This window comes from Rhyacophila brunnea, unplaced genomic scaffold, assembly GCF_057557595.1.
Source record: "Rhyacophila brunnea isolate RB1 unplaced genomic scaffold, BYU_Rbru_1.0 scaffold_75, whole genome shotgun sequence".
NCBI lineage: Eukaryota > Metazoa > Arthropoda > Insecta > Trichoptera > Rhyacophilidae > Rhyacophila > Rhyacophila brunnea.
This window is the reverse complement of record NW_028233345.1, coordinates 936,891-951,825: the sequence shown is the minus strand read 5'-3', so window position 1 is coordinate 951,825 and position 14,935 is coordinate 936,891. Positions and strand designations below refer to the sequence as shown.

The 14,935-nt window shown below is 25.8% G+C and overlaps 1 pseudogene; it reads left to right on the top strand.

Moving 5' to 3' along the window:
- Positions 1–512: 512 nt before the first annotated feature.
- Positions 513–1,352, top strand: LOC147064321 (small ribosomal subunit protein eS4 pseudogene; annotated as a pseudogene).
- Positions 1,353–14,935: the final 13,583 nt, after the last annotated feature.

Genomic DNA, 14,935 nt, shown 5'->3' with positions numbered 1-14,935 from the left:
TTTTTTTTCAACGCGGATTTCCTTTTTTTTTCTGAAGGGTGAATATTATTAGAACAATAAAAATCCTTATTATAGATATTTTTGACTCTATTCCTCTGCTAAGATTTCAATAACTATAAATTCTTTAAATTACAAAAACTGAAAATTCATTATATCTTAGGGATTATAAGATAAATTAAATAAATGTCAAAAAATATAATAAGAGAGTATTTATCAATTCTATATGTTCTACATTTATGAATTGATTCTTAGATTTAAAATATTTCAAAAACTATAAATTCATCATATTTCAATAACTATGAATCAATTTTATTACATTTCAATAACTTCAAATTCATCATATCTTAGGTATTATTTTATGAATCGAGATATGTGAATTATTGACAGTAAATAGATGCACTTCTTCCTATTTTCATAGATACATGTTTGGATTTCAATAAATATATCGAGGTTATTTTCTATTTCTAAATTGACGCTTATATTTCAAATATTTTAATTTTCACCCCCATAAAATGACTCGAGGACCAAAAAGACATCTTAAACGTTTAGCGGCACCAAAATCATGGATGCTCGATAAGCTTGGTGGTACATTCGCACCCAAACCCGTTTCAGGACCACATCGATCGAAAGAGGCCATACCACTGTGTCTTCTGATAAAAAAGCTAGGATATGCAGAAACCAAGAAAGAGATAAAGCATATAGTCCGATCAAAGATGATAAAAATAAATGGAAGGACAAGAACCGACAGAAACTTTCCAGTAGGTTTATTTGACGTTCTGTCGATTTCACTCACAAACGAGTATTACCGATTGCTATACAGCATCAACAAAAGATTTATTCTTCATCGAATATCAGCAAGTGAGGCAAAGATAAGATTATGCAAAGTAACCAAAAAGAAAGTGACAGGGACTGAGGACAATTTAATAGCATATACTTATACGGATGATGGATATAGTTTTAAATTTCTAGATCCTAAGATCGAAAAAGGATGCACTCTTAAAGTTGATATTGCAGAGAATAAGGTTATTGATTGGTTGCCTTTTGAAGAAGGGAAATTAGCAATGGTTACGAGCGGAAATAATCTTGGTTGCATTGGTGTGATTATGAGAATCGAAAAGCATGAAATCGGATTCGATATGATTTATATGAAGGATCACAGTGGAAGAGCTTTTGCCACACGAGCTCAAAATGTCTTTATTATTGGAGACGCTGAAAAAGCATGGATCAGTCAACCAGCAGGAAAAGGCATAAGAATCAGTGAATTTGAAATCTCTAATACTATTTTCGGGGAACTTGTTCCAGAAGAAAATAATGAAATTAAAGAAGAAGAAACAATCCAGGCAACCGAATAAGTAAAGGATATTTAAAAAATCTTTATTATATTTATTTAATATATAAATACATCCATTAAAAAATAATTAAGGTAATTTAGTAAGATCTATATTTATTTAACTTTGTCTAATATTTATTTTTTATAGTAAAGCAAAGCATATTTAGACAGGATTCTATAATAAATAACCATTTGATATTTTATTTTCATGCATTGAATTTCGAGGCATATCTGTTTATTCAATCCCACCATATCTAACCATATTTTATAATGAAAACGAGCAAAAAAAATATAAAAAATATTCGTATCAATTTTAGGCCATATTTTATATTGAAAACAATTAAATTATTCTTAAAAATATTCGTATCAATTTTTACCATAATTTATAATGAAAAGAAGTAAAGAAAATCTAATAAATATTCGTATCGCAAGACAAATCCCCGCTCAATAAAATTATAAACCCTCTAAATTAATCTAAAGTTAATATAAAATATCTACAATAAATTACTAAATTATATCATGACGATTGATATTATATTATAAAAGAACACCTTGAATTTATTCTTGAATTTTTATTAAGTCAAGTGAAGAATCTCATACCAAGTATCCAATATGGTAAAAAAACATAAATACCTCTTCCATTCGTGTCTATCTTCGTTTATTTCACTTTGTTTTTTTTTATGGCAGTACTTCAATTTGTTGTTGTACGACTCAACATTTTGAGCATGGATTCAAGAATTCGAATCAACAATATTATGCTTATGTATGATCCTATGATGTAGATAATCATTAGATGCTGTATCATTAAAGCTTTTCGATTCATCCTCTGAATTACTGAACTTTTATGAACACTCTTAATGACATTCAATAGTGTTGCTTTGTTTTATGCGAAACAACTGTAGCAAATCCTATTCTAGATGAAATGCTCGTGTCTATAATAGTAAAGGCCCAGATCTGATCCTTTGGTTCCATTCTTCAATATAACTAATCTTGTGGTTAAGCATTGCTTCATCAGCTCAAATAATGCATCCAGGCCCATTAATTCAGACTATAAGTTGCTATAATCTTCCGTTTAGTATGTATCTTCATTATTTAAACTAGTAGCGGATCTTTGATCCATTCCAACACCTTTAAATATAGTTCTTTGTGGGTGACTAAGTGATTTAAGAATAACAATTTAGCTCTGTTCTAATTTCAATTTAAAATTGACACAACCACGTAAATTTTTATTCTAGATTTGGTATTTCTCACAATGTAATTCTTACACTTAAAGATATAACCGTAAGAGCTATCATTTGTAGTTTTTAAAGCGATTTATAATCTTAGTTGCGTTTAAAGGAACAAACTACATAGATTCGACAAGACTTATTTTCGTTTTTGCTTCATAATTACCTAAAATTGTTCATTTGTTAAGGGTTATTTAATTGATTTTGAACACAATAAATGAATTTACTTATTATTTATTTGATGGGGTGGTATGGTATGGTTGAGTGGTTTACAAGTCGGACCTCTGTGAGGGGTTGCGGGTTACACTCCCACCCCACTAATTTCCAAACGAATTTACTCTAAAGAAAAATACCTAAGGAGGCGCCCAGTGAACAGTAAAATATAAACCATAGAGCATTAACAAGCCATGAGAAATAAGAGGTTGCTGTGTAAACCGTTGATCCGTGCCTCCAGTATGGAAAAGATCCCACACCGCTCAGCAAGGATATAGGTAAGTGTAGAATGTGGTTGTAGCTTGTAACTCTTAGCGATGAACAGTAGACAGAATCTCATCCCCTCTACATAATGACTGCCGCCTATGAGAAAGGGCCCAATTTACGGTAATTATGGGTGACAAGAAGTGCTGGGGGAGTCCCACGGAGAGACGCAGCAGTAAAGCTTAAGTTCCTATTAATATAAAGCGAACTTTCTAAAAAGTAATAGAAGTAAAACTTCTTAAAATAAAGAGAATACGATTAGAATTTTAATTTTTTGATTTGATTTTTAGCAAGACACTTGAACTCATCAAATTTGAGAGGAAGAGCAGTTGATGAAGATACATCAGGTTAAGGTGTCAAAAGATGTATCAAGGAGTTTTGTTATATCCCGATGGGCTGGCTACGTCTCAATAGATGAAATTATTAAAAAGAAACTTATTAACCTATAAATACAAAATAAAATTTATTGGATTTTTCAACTTTAAATCTTCGTATTTTTTTAAAAAATAAACGCACTATAGATAAATTTATGTGAATTATTAGATCTTTCAACTTTGAAGCGTCGTAATTCTATAAAAAATAAACGCATTATTGATAAATGTATGTAAATTTAAGGAATTTTTTAGCTTTAAACAGTCGTAATTTTTTTCAAAATAGACGCTCTATTGATAAATGTATGTAAATTTACAAAGTAGGCATTCAAGAAGTGTATGAAAACAATACTAAAACAAGAAATTCGAAATAAAAATTATACTATCAATTTTGATAGACTCCTGGGAATAGAATGCATAAATTTTCGGAAGAACACTATTCCTAGTTTCTATAGTTTTTTTCTGGGTATAGCAGTAACTGTAAGCATAATAAATCAAGAAAAAACTCATGAACTAATATAAAAATATCAGATACCGCGTGCTCGAGCTATTTCATATCAACCATTCACGTCTTCTATGCAACGTTCGAGGAAAAAAAATTCACATTAAATATTCCTCTTTAGTAAAATAAAAACCACGTGTTTGGAAATACAAAATAATGCTTAGAGAGAAGTCGTATAATTCATAAATTCTTTTTTGATCCACAAATATTATTTTTGAAGCATAGATCCATGAATTATTTTTTAACACAATATATCTTGATAAATTAAAATAAGCTTCTCTCATACAAGAATTGGTTCTAAAAATGAAACATGTTAATGCAACAAATAAAATAGATCATGAAATTATCCCCGCTGCAATAAGAAAATAGAAAGCAAGAATTATAATTGAATATTATGTCTTCTACTCATTTCAAAACCACCATTGTAATTACTGCTTATCATCTAACTAAATTAAATTTTTAAACTGTGTATTATTTAACCTTTTGTATTCTATTAATAGAACGTAAAATTTAAAAATGTATATTTATAGTTATTAATGTGTATAAAAAGAATTTAAAGATGTATAAAAAATATTCACAGATACATATCTAAAGTGTATAAATTGTGAAACATATTTTATTTCTTATGCGATGGTGCATAAGCAATCTTTCTTCAGCCGATTCCCAAGTGAGGCACTGTCTTCTGTGTTCACACTTGTATTAGATCCTTGTTGTGCTTTTTTAAATTGTTTGCGTCTTAAATCACACATTTCACGCATACCAGCATGAAAATCATTAGCTTGACTAACTTCAGATCTAGTTATTTCATTCTCACTAGTACCTGCTCTATTTGTGCCGTTCGCTACAATTAGAACAACATAATAAATAATAAAAAATAAGAAAGATGCGAAAATCATGAAAAAAAAAATTTCATATTATTAAATAATAGATGAATTTTATAATTGACCAGTAAAAATTTACATATATAATAAAAGAATTTTCTGATAAGAAAATCTAACAGGATTTATCAAAAATCACAAAAATATGTGAAAATATCAGATTTTATGAAAGAAAATATCAATTAAAAGATCTTTTTTGATATTCATATGAAGCAGCTTTTAATGAATTTTTTGCATGTGATTATGTTTTTTTTTTGTATGAGATATGACGTCATGGTGCTGCATTGATTTACGAATTAAATATGCCGTCATGGCTTGGATTTTCCCCAAGGCCAAATATACGTCAAAAGCAGCAAATTAGACTTGAAGATGTACATTATAAAGAATCTATTGAAATAAAACACAAACGTGTATGCAAAAGTTAAACGTCCATAAATTCGAAATGTATATCTTGATTTAAAAACCAATTTTTTCCCCGTCATTTTATTACATCTTATATCCTTGACTTTTCAAAAAAATATTCGATTCTTATCAATAAGTCAATGTTATTCGATCATACTTCTTTGATTGTATTTTATTATCTTTTTAATGAGTTCTGATAGAAGCCTCAATTTTCATATTTTTGAATCAAGCATCCGACTGTAATATGTTCGCTTAATATTGTGTGATTATTACCTATACGGTATTCTTTTTTTAATTTTGGCAAAATTTAAGAATCTAATAGAAAATAAAATGGTTAAATGATCACAAAAAACAACAAAAATAACCTAAACCCATTCATGAACTCTATTTTCGATAAAATTCGTCAATTTTACAAAAACCCTGCACTTACTAAGTGTCAATCTTTTTTGATCAAAACTGATCATAAAATCAAGTGATCTCTTCAAAGTATTTTCTATTCTATAAAGGATTTACATGCCATATAGAATTTTATGTTTTTAAAATTTCAATTTCAATGAATTTATAATGGCTGTATATATAAGTTAAAGAATGAATAAAAATAAATGTCATTATAACTTTTATTTATTTGTGCGATATTCAAAGTGAACAAATAAATATTTATCAAATATCAACTGAATTATGTGTTTTTAAATAATCAATGTTTTTTGGTTTGTCGATCAATGAAAGAGAGACGATACGAAATTGATTCTATTTGCATTGCTCGAGCTACAAAAAAATTTAAATATAAGTAAACCTTTTTTATTCAATTTTTCACTTATGAACGCTTATATTATGTTCAAATTTACGATAAGTATGCTGCACTTTTTCGATAAGATATTTTGTACATTAGAAAATAAAGGAAAGAAAATTGAATTTTGAATGGACTTATTAAATTTGAAAATAAAATCGTTCTATATGATTTGTTCGATAAGGCTTCTTATTTAAAAAATATTCTAAAATATAATTTTATGATTGCTTTTGGGTTATTAAAACACACAAATTTTTCACAAAAAAAAATTTGATGTATTAATGAAAGTTCTAAATGTAAATTTATTTCTCATTGCGCCAAATTCAAAATATTATATTTTTCAATGATTAAATGATTTCCTTCTATTTTCTTAGTGCTATGTCTGATTATTATGGAAGCAAACCTTCTTTTTGGAGAATATCAATATATTGTTTTGGTAAAATCAGTCAAATCCGGCAATTGTAAGACAAATATTATTACGAGAATTTACAAAAATGTGTCATAAGAAATACAGAATTTGTTTGGATATTCATAATTGCTGATAATAGTAACCAAGCACATGATTCGCAAATCATTTTTTTTAAAGAATATGAATTCATCATGTATGAAAAATAATACTTATACAAAATATATTTGAAGTAAGAATAATGAATCCAGATAGATATTTGGTTTCATCTATTTTGAGAATAGACAAAGTAAAGGGATCTCGTGTTTTGTAAAAAAATTTAGACATTTATAATCCTTATGTAGCAAATATAATATATACTATGCACAAATCTATTTGTAGTATTAATGTTGAAGCATGCATATCTATAAAATCAGTAAAATATATGTGCAAATATGTGTATAAATCTATGATTGTGAGTAAAAAATATTCAATTATAATGAGATTGATCATCAATTAACAAGAGAATTAAAGAGCACATAAGCTATCAGGTGACTTTACGAATATAAAATGCACATAAAGCACATTCAATTGTGAGATTAGGCGTTCATGCTCTAAATTATCAGACAATAACATACGAAGAAGAAAAAGAAAGATTTGTAGTCGATTATTTGCATGAGAATGAAATTGTTTCACCTGTGTAACTTGCTTTAGATGAATAATTATAAAAATTGTATTTATCCCGCTATATTATTTCTACAAGACAACTAATAAAAAAAATAAAAATAAAAAAACAAATTTTACTGAATTACATACCATATCGTATAAGTATATTTAGGTTTTATGTTTTGAAAAAATTTTTATACACTCTAAAGGGTTCCACTTTCTATGACAATTCAAAAAACTCTAGTGGTATTCAGTTTACAACATTTAAGAGGCGGGCAAAACTATAACCTTCATTAAATTAATTATAAATAAAAAAAAACTGCTATAAGATTCTATTATGATAACACCCGGGCTTTACAAATTATTTATATGCATTTATATACCAATTGAGCAAATAAAATAAACATACTGTATAAAATGATATATACACAGATTCTATACGATAATAAATCATCTAATGCTTCACAGAGGTGTTAAATGGTAATCAGTTACATAATTTGAAAATACATACAATACTACGCATCGATTAAATGACAATTAATTTCAGAAAGAAATACCGAAAACTAGAATTAGTTTGATGAGGCATTAATTTCGAATTTGAAAAAATAAATATGAAATCGAAGCTGTAATAAAAAAAAAGAACAATAAAATGCCTTGGATTTTATTATTGATTAAATTACATTTAACCTTGGTAATTGATTTTTTGTAATGCTTGCACAGTGACTGGAAAAATATTTTCAAATGAAACTTAAATTAGTCATTTTAGAGGTTTTGGGATCAAATTATATGCTTTTGAAACAATGGACATAGTTATATATCTTTTAAATGTGAAGAAAACTATAAAAGGGCTTCAAATTCTTAATCCCGAGAAATCGGCAACTCGTAACGGAATTTGTGTCAATTCTTCGTTTGCGCTTAAGATGTAAAATTTGGAGCTTTTGTTAATGGATGGAATAATAATGATTATCAAGCATACACAAAATATAATTGATGAAGTTTACAAAATAATAATGATGGCAATAGTGAAATTAGTTCAAGAACAATATAGGTTTTTTGCGATTTTAAACAGATTCTAATGATGTCTTACGAGGCAATTGAAGCGAAATTTTGGAAGAAGACATAAAAGCAAGCGATCATTATACTTTTCGGTATGTTAAATCAAGAAATGATCATCTATTCGAAGGTTGGCTATATACCTTCTGAAGTTTCTATTAAAAAAATTGGATATCATATGCATACCTTAGAATTGCATAAAATGTAAAAATATCAAGAAAGCTGGGATTGATAATAAGATAAAATGATACAAAATTACTAAGAATAAATTAAAAAATACTATTAATAGACAACTCAACCAACGTGTATAGATAGTAGTAGAAAACGCATATAGTGTAGACTCTATTGTGAAAAAATATGAGATTACCAAAAAATATTTTAAAATAAAATTCATCTATGCATAAAAAATATCTAAGATGCCTCCGGGGGAATAAATTCATAAAATTTGGGAAATTATTTTGCTGATAAAGAGCATAATTTTGCGATTATGTTTATTGAATAACACATGATCAATTACATAATCGATGGATGAACATTGAATAATCGAAAAGTGATTATGGGCAGTAAAACTGGCCCATTTAATTCACGTGTGGGTTTGGATATTTTATTTTAAAAACACGCTTCCTTTCTTGTAAAAATAAGACAGTTCTCAATTATATCTGCCTTTGCAATCAGTATTCATAAGTGATAAATAGAAAAAATTTCTAATATATGCATTATATTGAAGTGGCAGTTTTTAGATTGAGCAACTTATATAGATTTTTAAATAACAAGATATTCGAGCAAACTCAAAACACATCGCCCAAGTTTAAAAACAACATCCAAAAATATTTTTAAGGAATTTAAAAAGAAAATGTGTATTATACAATAAAATTAAGTGAAACATATTTAATATGTTATATAAAAAAATCAAGAATAGAAATAGGTTCATAATTTTTCAAATATCATATATAGTAGATTGTAAAAAAAGTTATTAGAAAAAATAAATAAAAAGATCATCAAGAAAGATGGTACATATTTGGACGTCATGAAAAAGTTATATGTAAAAAAATATAATATTTTTATGATTGGGTATAGTATATTAATAGAAGACCTTTTAAATTAAGAAACCCCATATTTTTGCATATTCATGCATAGTATAAATTAAAGGGTAAAATTTTTTGAGGCGGCGAGATTTATTTTAACATATCGGATGAATGATAAAATGGGCAATATTTAATGGGTAAAGTACAATTTATTTTATTTAAAATTGATATATCGCATAAATATGCCAATTTTATATGGTTTTGATTTGGAACAAATTATAAAAGAAATAAAAAAAATTAATCCTCTAACATCTGGTTTACCCCTTTATCTAAAACAGCTACTTGGCCAGTATCATAAAAATTACACATCTTGGGGCATTCAGATTGTACTAATTTGATCCAAAATATTTTTATAGATCGTCGTGTTTCATTTTTTTCTATTAATTGTTAAAAAAAATGATATTGTGAATTTAGATAAATGCACAAAATCTTATGATATAAATTTTCTTTATGTACACCAGAAAAGGAATCATTGTTAAGGCTTATGACTTCTTTTCAATGTATATTATTTAAAAAAATATTGAAGATATGATTTTTCTTAAAATAGTTTCACTTTTGATACGCAAAGTTTATATAATTAGCAATTGCGCCAATGTTATTTATAATATAGAGATTACATTTTAACATCTTTTTGGCAAAATTAATCCTCTTTTTTAAACATAATTATTTTTACATTATTTTACTAGAGTATTAGATGGAAATCTTATATTCAAATTATACTTGTTTATTTTTTCCCGACATCATACATCACTTTATTTGTTTATGCAAAAACTCAAATAAAAATCAATCTCCTCTTATATCGGCTAAAATAAATGAACTTAAATCATATCTTATAGATGAATGTATATTATCTATTTTTTAACCCAAATCTTTAATTTATAATAAAATTTTATAGGTTAAAATTTAGTATTTTTGTTGATTTACTGTGTAATTTCCAAATACTTGTTGAATTAAATTTCATATCATACTTAAATTACATTATCGAATTATATTTTGGATAAATATATTAATCAGATAAAATTTATTATACGAAAATTTGTTTGATTAATGAACCTAACGGAAATGATTAGTCAATTGTTGTGATATTTTGAACCCTGATACAAATAATTAGAGGCGTTATAATAAACGAAATAAAACAGCAGACCATCTAAAATAATAAATACAGATATTAAAAACCTTTAAGTATAAATCTAGGAAAATTTGGCTTAAGATTTATAAAAAAATTTTAATCATAAAAAGATCAATTTTAAATTCTAAAGTGCCACACAATAGTATTTAACTAAAGTTTACGAGCCTTTTGAAATTATAGATTAGCTAAAAATAAATATACTTTCAAAAATTAATATTAGGAGCATTAGATTAGACGTTAAAAATATATGTTTTGTTTAAGCGCCACAAAGTGATTGTATGTATTTTTGAAACAACTACTTGTGTCTATTTTTTTTAATCACAGCCAATACACAAAAGAAATTTTTTCTTGATTTATTCTTAAAAGTTTCTGGATTCTGCTTAGTCTGATAAGTGTTTGTATCAAGTTTATATATTGAGTAGGAAATATAATTGTGTTTTAGGTCAGCATAATAAATTTACGTGTTTTTGTTATCATATAGTCTTTTTTTATTTGATAGTTTAAAAAATCAACCCCCATCAGATTTAAACCCTGCTTCATAAAAAATGTTGACTAAAATTTAATTTTGAGAGTGAATATCATCGCTTGCAATCAATATAAATGTATTAAAATTTTAATAAAAGTGCTCAATCCAAATTAAATAAAGAATTCTTTTTATATAACATCATATACATACATATTTTATCATGCAAGTGAAGTATTAACGTTTAAAATCACACTTAGCCAAACTATAATTATTTAGTGAAAAATAAAACCAATAAAATAAAAATATTTTAAATAAGATACGCAAAGAGAATAAGTAGCAAAGTAGGATTTGTAAATAGTAGTATAATCACCATACATTACCGAAAGTGGCTATAAATATATCTTAAATTTGGCCTTGGTTGTGGTATATATACTCTAAATATCCTATTTCACATATATGTGCATAAAATTCTACTGGATCATGTTAAAATAGTTTTAATCAATCAAAAACATCCTATTATAAGAATTAAATAAAGACGAGTCAATTTTTGATCAAAATATCAGGAAAAAAACATAACAAAGATTTTAGTTAATTAACGTTCATATACTTATGCTAATACAAATAAAAATTTCTCTTATAAGATAGTTTTCTCACAAAAATCATTAAAAGATATAAGAAAATAGCAAATTAAAAGTAAATTTCTTTTAACCTTGAAAGTTTTATGTTTTTTTTAATTAGCGCTGTTTTTGGTAGATAGAAGGGTGGAATAGTACCCCTGTAGTAAATAGATAAACATTTTCATTTCGTACATTGTTTAGAATATAATGAACACTTAAATAACAGCGAATAGATAGGTAGCTAAAAAAATAATAAAGCAGCTTTTCTTTTATCATGAGAGGGGAAGCGCTATAATAGTGATTTTAGTGAAATATATTACCGTACTTTTGTAGAATTATATTTATGTTTTTATATTTAGATATTCTCTAAACTTTAAATAATATAATATGATCTTAATTTTTGCTATTCTTTAAGCAATGGTTTTTCATATGTACTTAGTTTATTATCTTAAGATTTGCATTCGTGCCTTTATACTTAAATTAATTTCCGATTGACCTAGAGAAATTTTTACAATATTTTGTAGTATGGTTACAGAAGATAGTTTAAGTATAATAAGAGCACGGAAATATAATGAATTGAAAAATTTATGCAAGATTAATATTATTAATAATTCATGGTGAAATATTCTAGATATTTATTTCGAAATGTAAATTACATAGAAAAGAATTAGCAGTCTAATAAATTTTAGAATAGAAACTCAATAGATTTTTTAAACATGAAATATGTAGATAAAAAATCCAAAGACAAAATCAAATTTTCATAAACATCTAGGCTTACATTTTTCTGTAAGACTTATGTTTTGTGTTTCATATTAGTATGATTTTCTGAACCTAAAAACCAAATATATGTGAAAATAACTTACGGTCTGATTTCCTATAAAATATATATGCTCTAAAATAGTTCTTCTAATTTTGATGTGAGAAAAAACGCCACTGTCATTTTTAAAGAGAACTTAGCAAGCTTTATAATTAAACAATAATATTTATTGAATCGAAGTTCTCTATTTTTAAGATTTTAGGGTAAACGGTAAACCTTAACGTTCTATAAAAACCGTTGATCACTTTTTTATTTATATGATAATAAATTATATTAAATAGCAATTTCTACTCTTTAAAAATTCTTCTCATTTAGAACAAAATATCACTTAAACACTTTAGAAGCATTAAACTACGGTATTAATAATCTTATTGTATTAGAAAAAATAATAAATCATAAAAAATTGTATTTTAGAAATGATTCTTTTTGAAAAAACCTTTTTGTGTGCAAGTTTGCGTATTATGTTTTTAATTTATTATTGTTAAAAATTAAAGAAGATTTCGATGACCAAAAGCGTATTTAATCTGTAAAGAAACGGAACTATTCTACTTACTTACTATAAATTTATATAAAACAATATGAATATTATTAAAAACCCTATAAACTTTTTTTAATAGAAATGTTCAAAGGAAAACAAATCTAAGATAAATAAAATGTCGATATCAAAAATAAACCATGAAAAAACCAGAACGTATCTATTAACCTTATTGTATCAGATTCTTATTTTTAATATGAAAAAATTCAATTTTGATAATCATAATTCACACTTAATAAATAGAACCTCATCAAATTTTCGCAACAGTTTTCAAGGATCAAATTCGGCATAAATTATTTATAAAGAAAAAAAATCGTTATCTATTAAATGTAGAGGAATTGAAAAACAAAAATATAGTCGAATGAATAAAAAGCTTATAAGAAAATTTATTTAAGGGGGACATATATTTGTAAAATAAAGTGTGGATTTATCTACAATTTAATATAATAGTAAAAAAAATTTGTATTTTTATTTCTTGTTACAAAAATGTTAATTACATATTTCTAAATTATTCGATAGTTTTAATATATCATATATTTAGAAATATGCCTTTAAGCGTCTATAAGTTATAGTTATTCGTTTGAAAACTTATGATAAATACACAATAAATAGATTATGTCTTAATTGGGACGATACTTTTGTTAAGAAATATGGGTATAATTTATTTTATTTCTTATTTTCGGGTGGGTATTATAAACGAGTGAAAAAAAAATTATAAGATATTAGCCGGCTCTTGATGGGCTCAATAGATAATTGCATGTAAACCAAGAAATTACTTTTAAAAACTTTTAAAATTATTATATTTAAAATTCAATGAAACACAGCAACTAGTATATAAAAAAACAAGAAATCATAGCGCATTATTCAATCCATGCGAATGATTAAGTCTATTTGTGTCAATCGATCAATCCGAAATATTTGTGACATTTCAGACTTCTTTTTTTAATTTCATTTCATCCGCTATTTTTCTAAAACTGATGAAATCGCGCAACATAGTTGGGATTTTATTTTTAATTCATGATTAAATAAAAAATAATTGTAATTTCCATAAATTTATACGAGAATTCATTGAAAAGTAAAGGTGGTCGTGAAAAATTGTTTTTCCGACACATGTATCATAATTCCCAGACTTTTTGTGGCAAATTTTTTTACAAAGACTTCTAATATATGTTAAAATTCACTTTATTAAATTACAAGTTAGAAATACATATAAAATAAATGAAAAAGTGATTCGGATAACTTACATACAACTTCATCCAATGAAAACAACGTTTGAATTTGACATGTAAAAAATGATCTAGAAAGAATTGCGTGTAGTTACGCATTTATACGTAATATATTGTAGCATTTTCGGAACATCAATGATGTGGAAACTTAAATTATTTCGCGTACAGTAATTTAATAACAATAAAAAAAGAAAAAAAGTCTTCGAATGATAAAAATAAATTAAATGTGCCCGAAGAACATTACGAATGTACCGGAAACGAAAAAATTGATGAATTATTAAATAATTAACCTACAGAAATTTCATATATGGAAATTTATGATGCCATTAAATTATGTTAATAATCAACAAAACTAACCAATACCTAGAATATTTCAAATAAACAATATATCTGAAATATTTCTTATAAACTTTCGATGATTTATTACGTTATCAAGCACTACTTATTTACTCAAAAATTTCCCAAATTACTTATAATTATATGAGTTTTCAATATAATAAAATCAGCGGATTATAATATATCGGTTAAATATATTAGAAACTATATAAAACACGATTTAAGAACAATAATTTTTACAAATCAGCAGTATATATTGAGAAGAAAAAGGCTGAATAAATCCTAAGACTATAGTTTAATAGAAATATCGGTATTGCGGAAAAAACTTATTTCCTTTCTTATTTATTCATAGAATAGAAATTTTGTTATTTTTTCATTGACGAAACTCTTTTTATCTCTCCAATGCACAACCAATAAAAAAAATCACATTGATTATAGCGAATGCATGTGAATTCTTTTAATGCATATATATTTATTTTATTGTTTATTTTTAATTGTATTGTGGCTGTATAACCATAGCCCTATCTGATTAGATAATATAAAAAACACATAGGCATTAATGAAGTATATTTTTCTGGTAAAATTAATACGATCGATGTATTAATTTCTTGTTTTGTTCATTTATATTTTACCATAAACTTTTACGT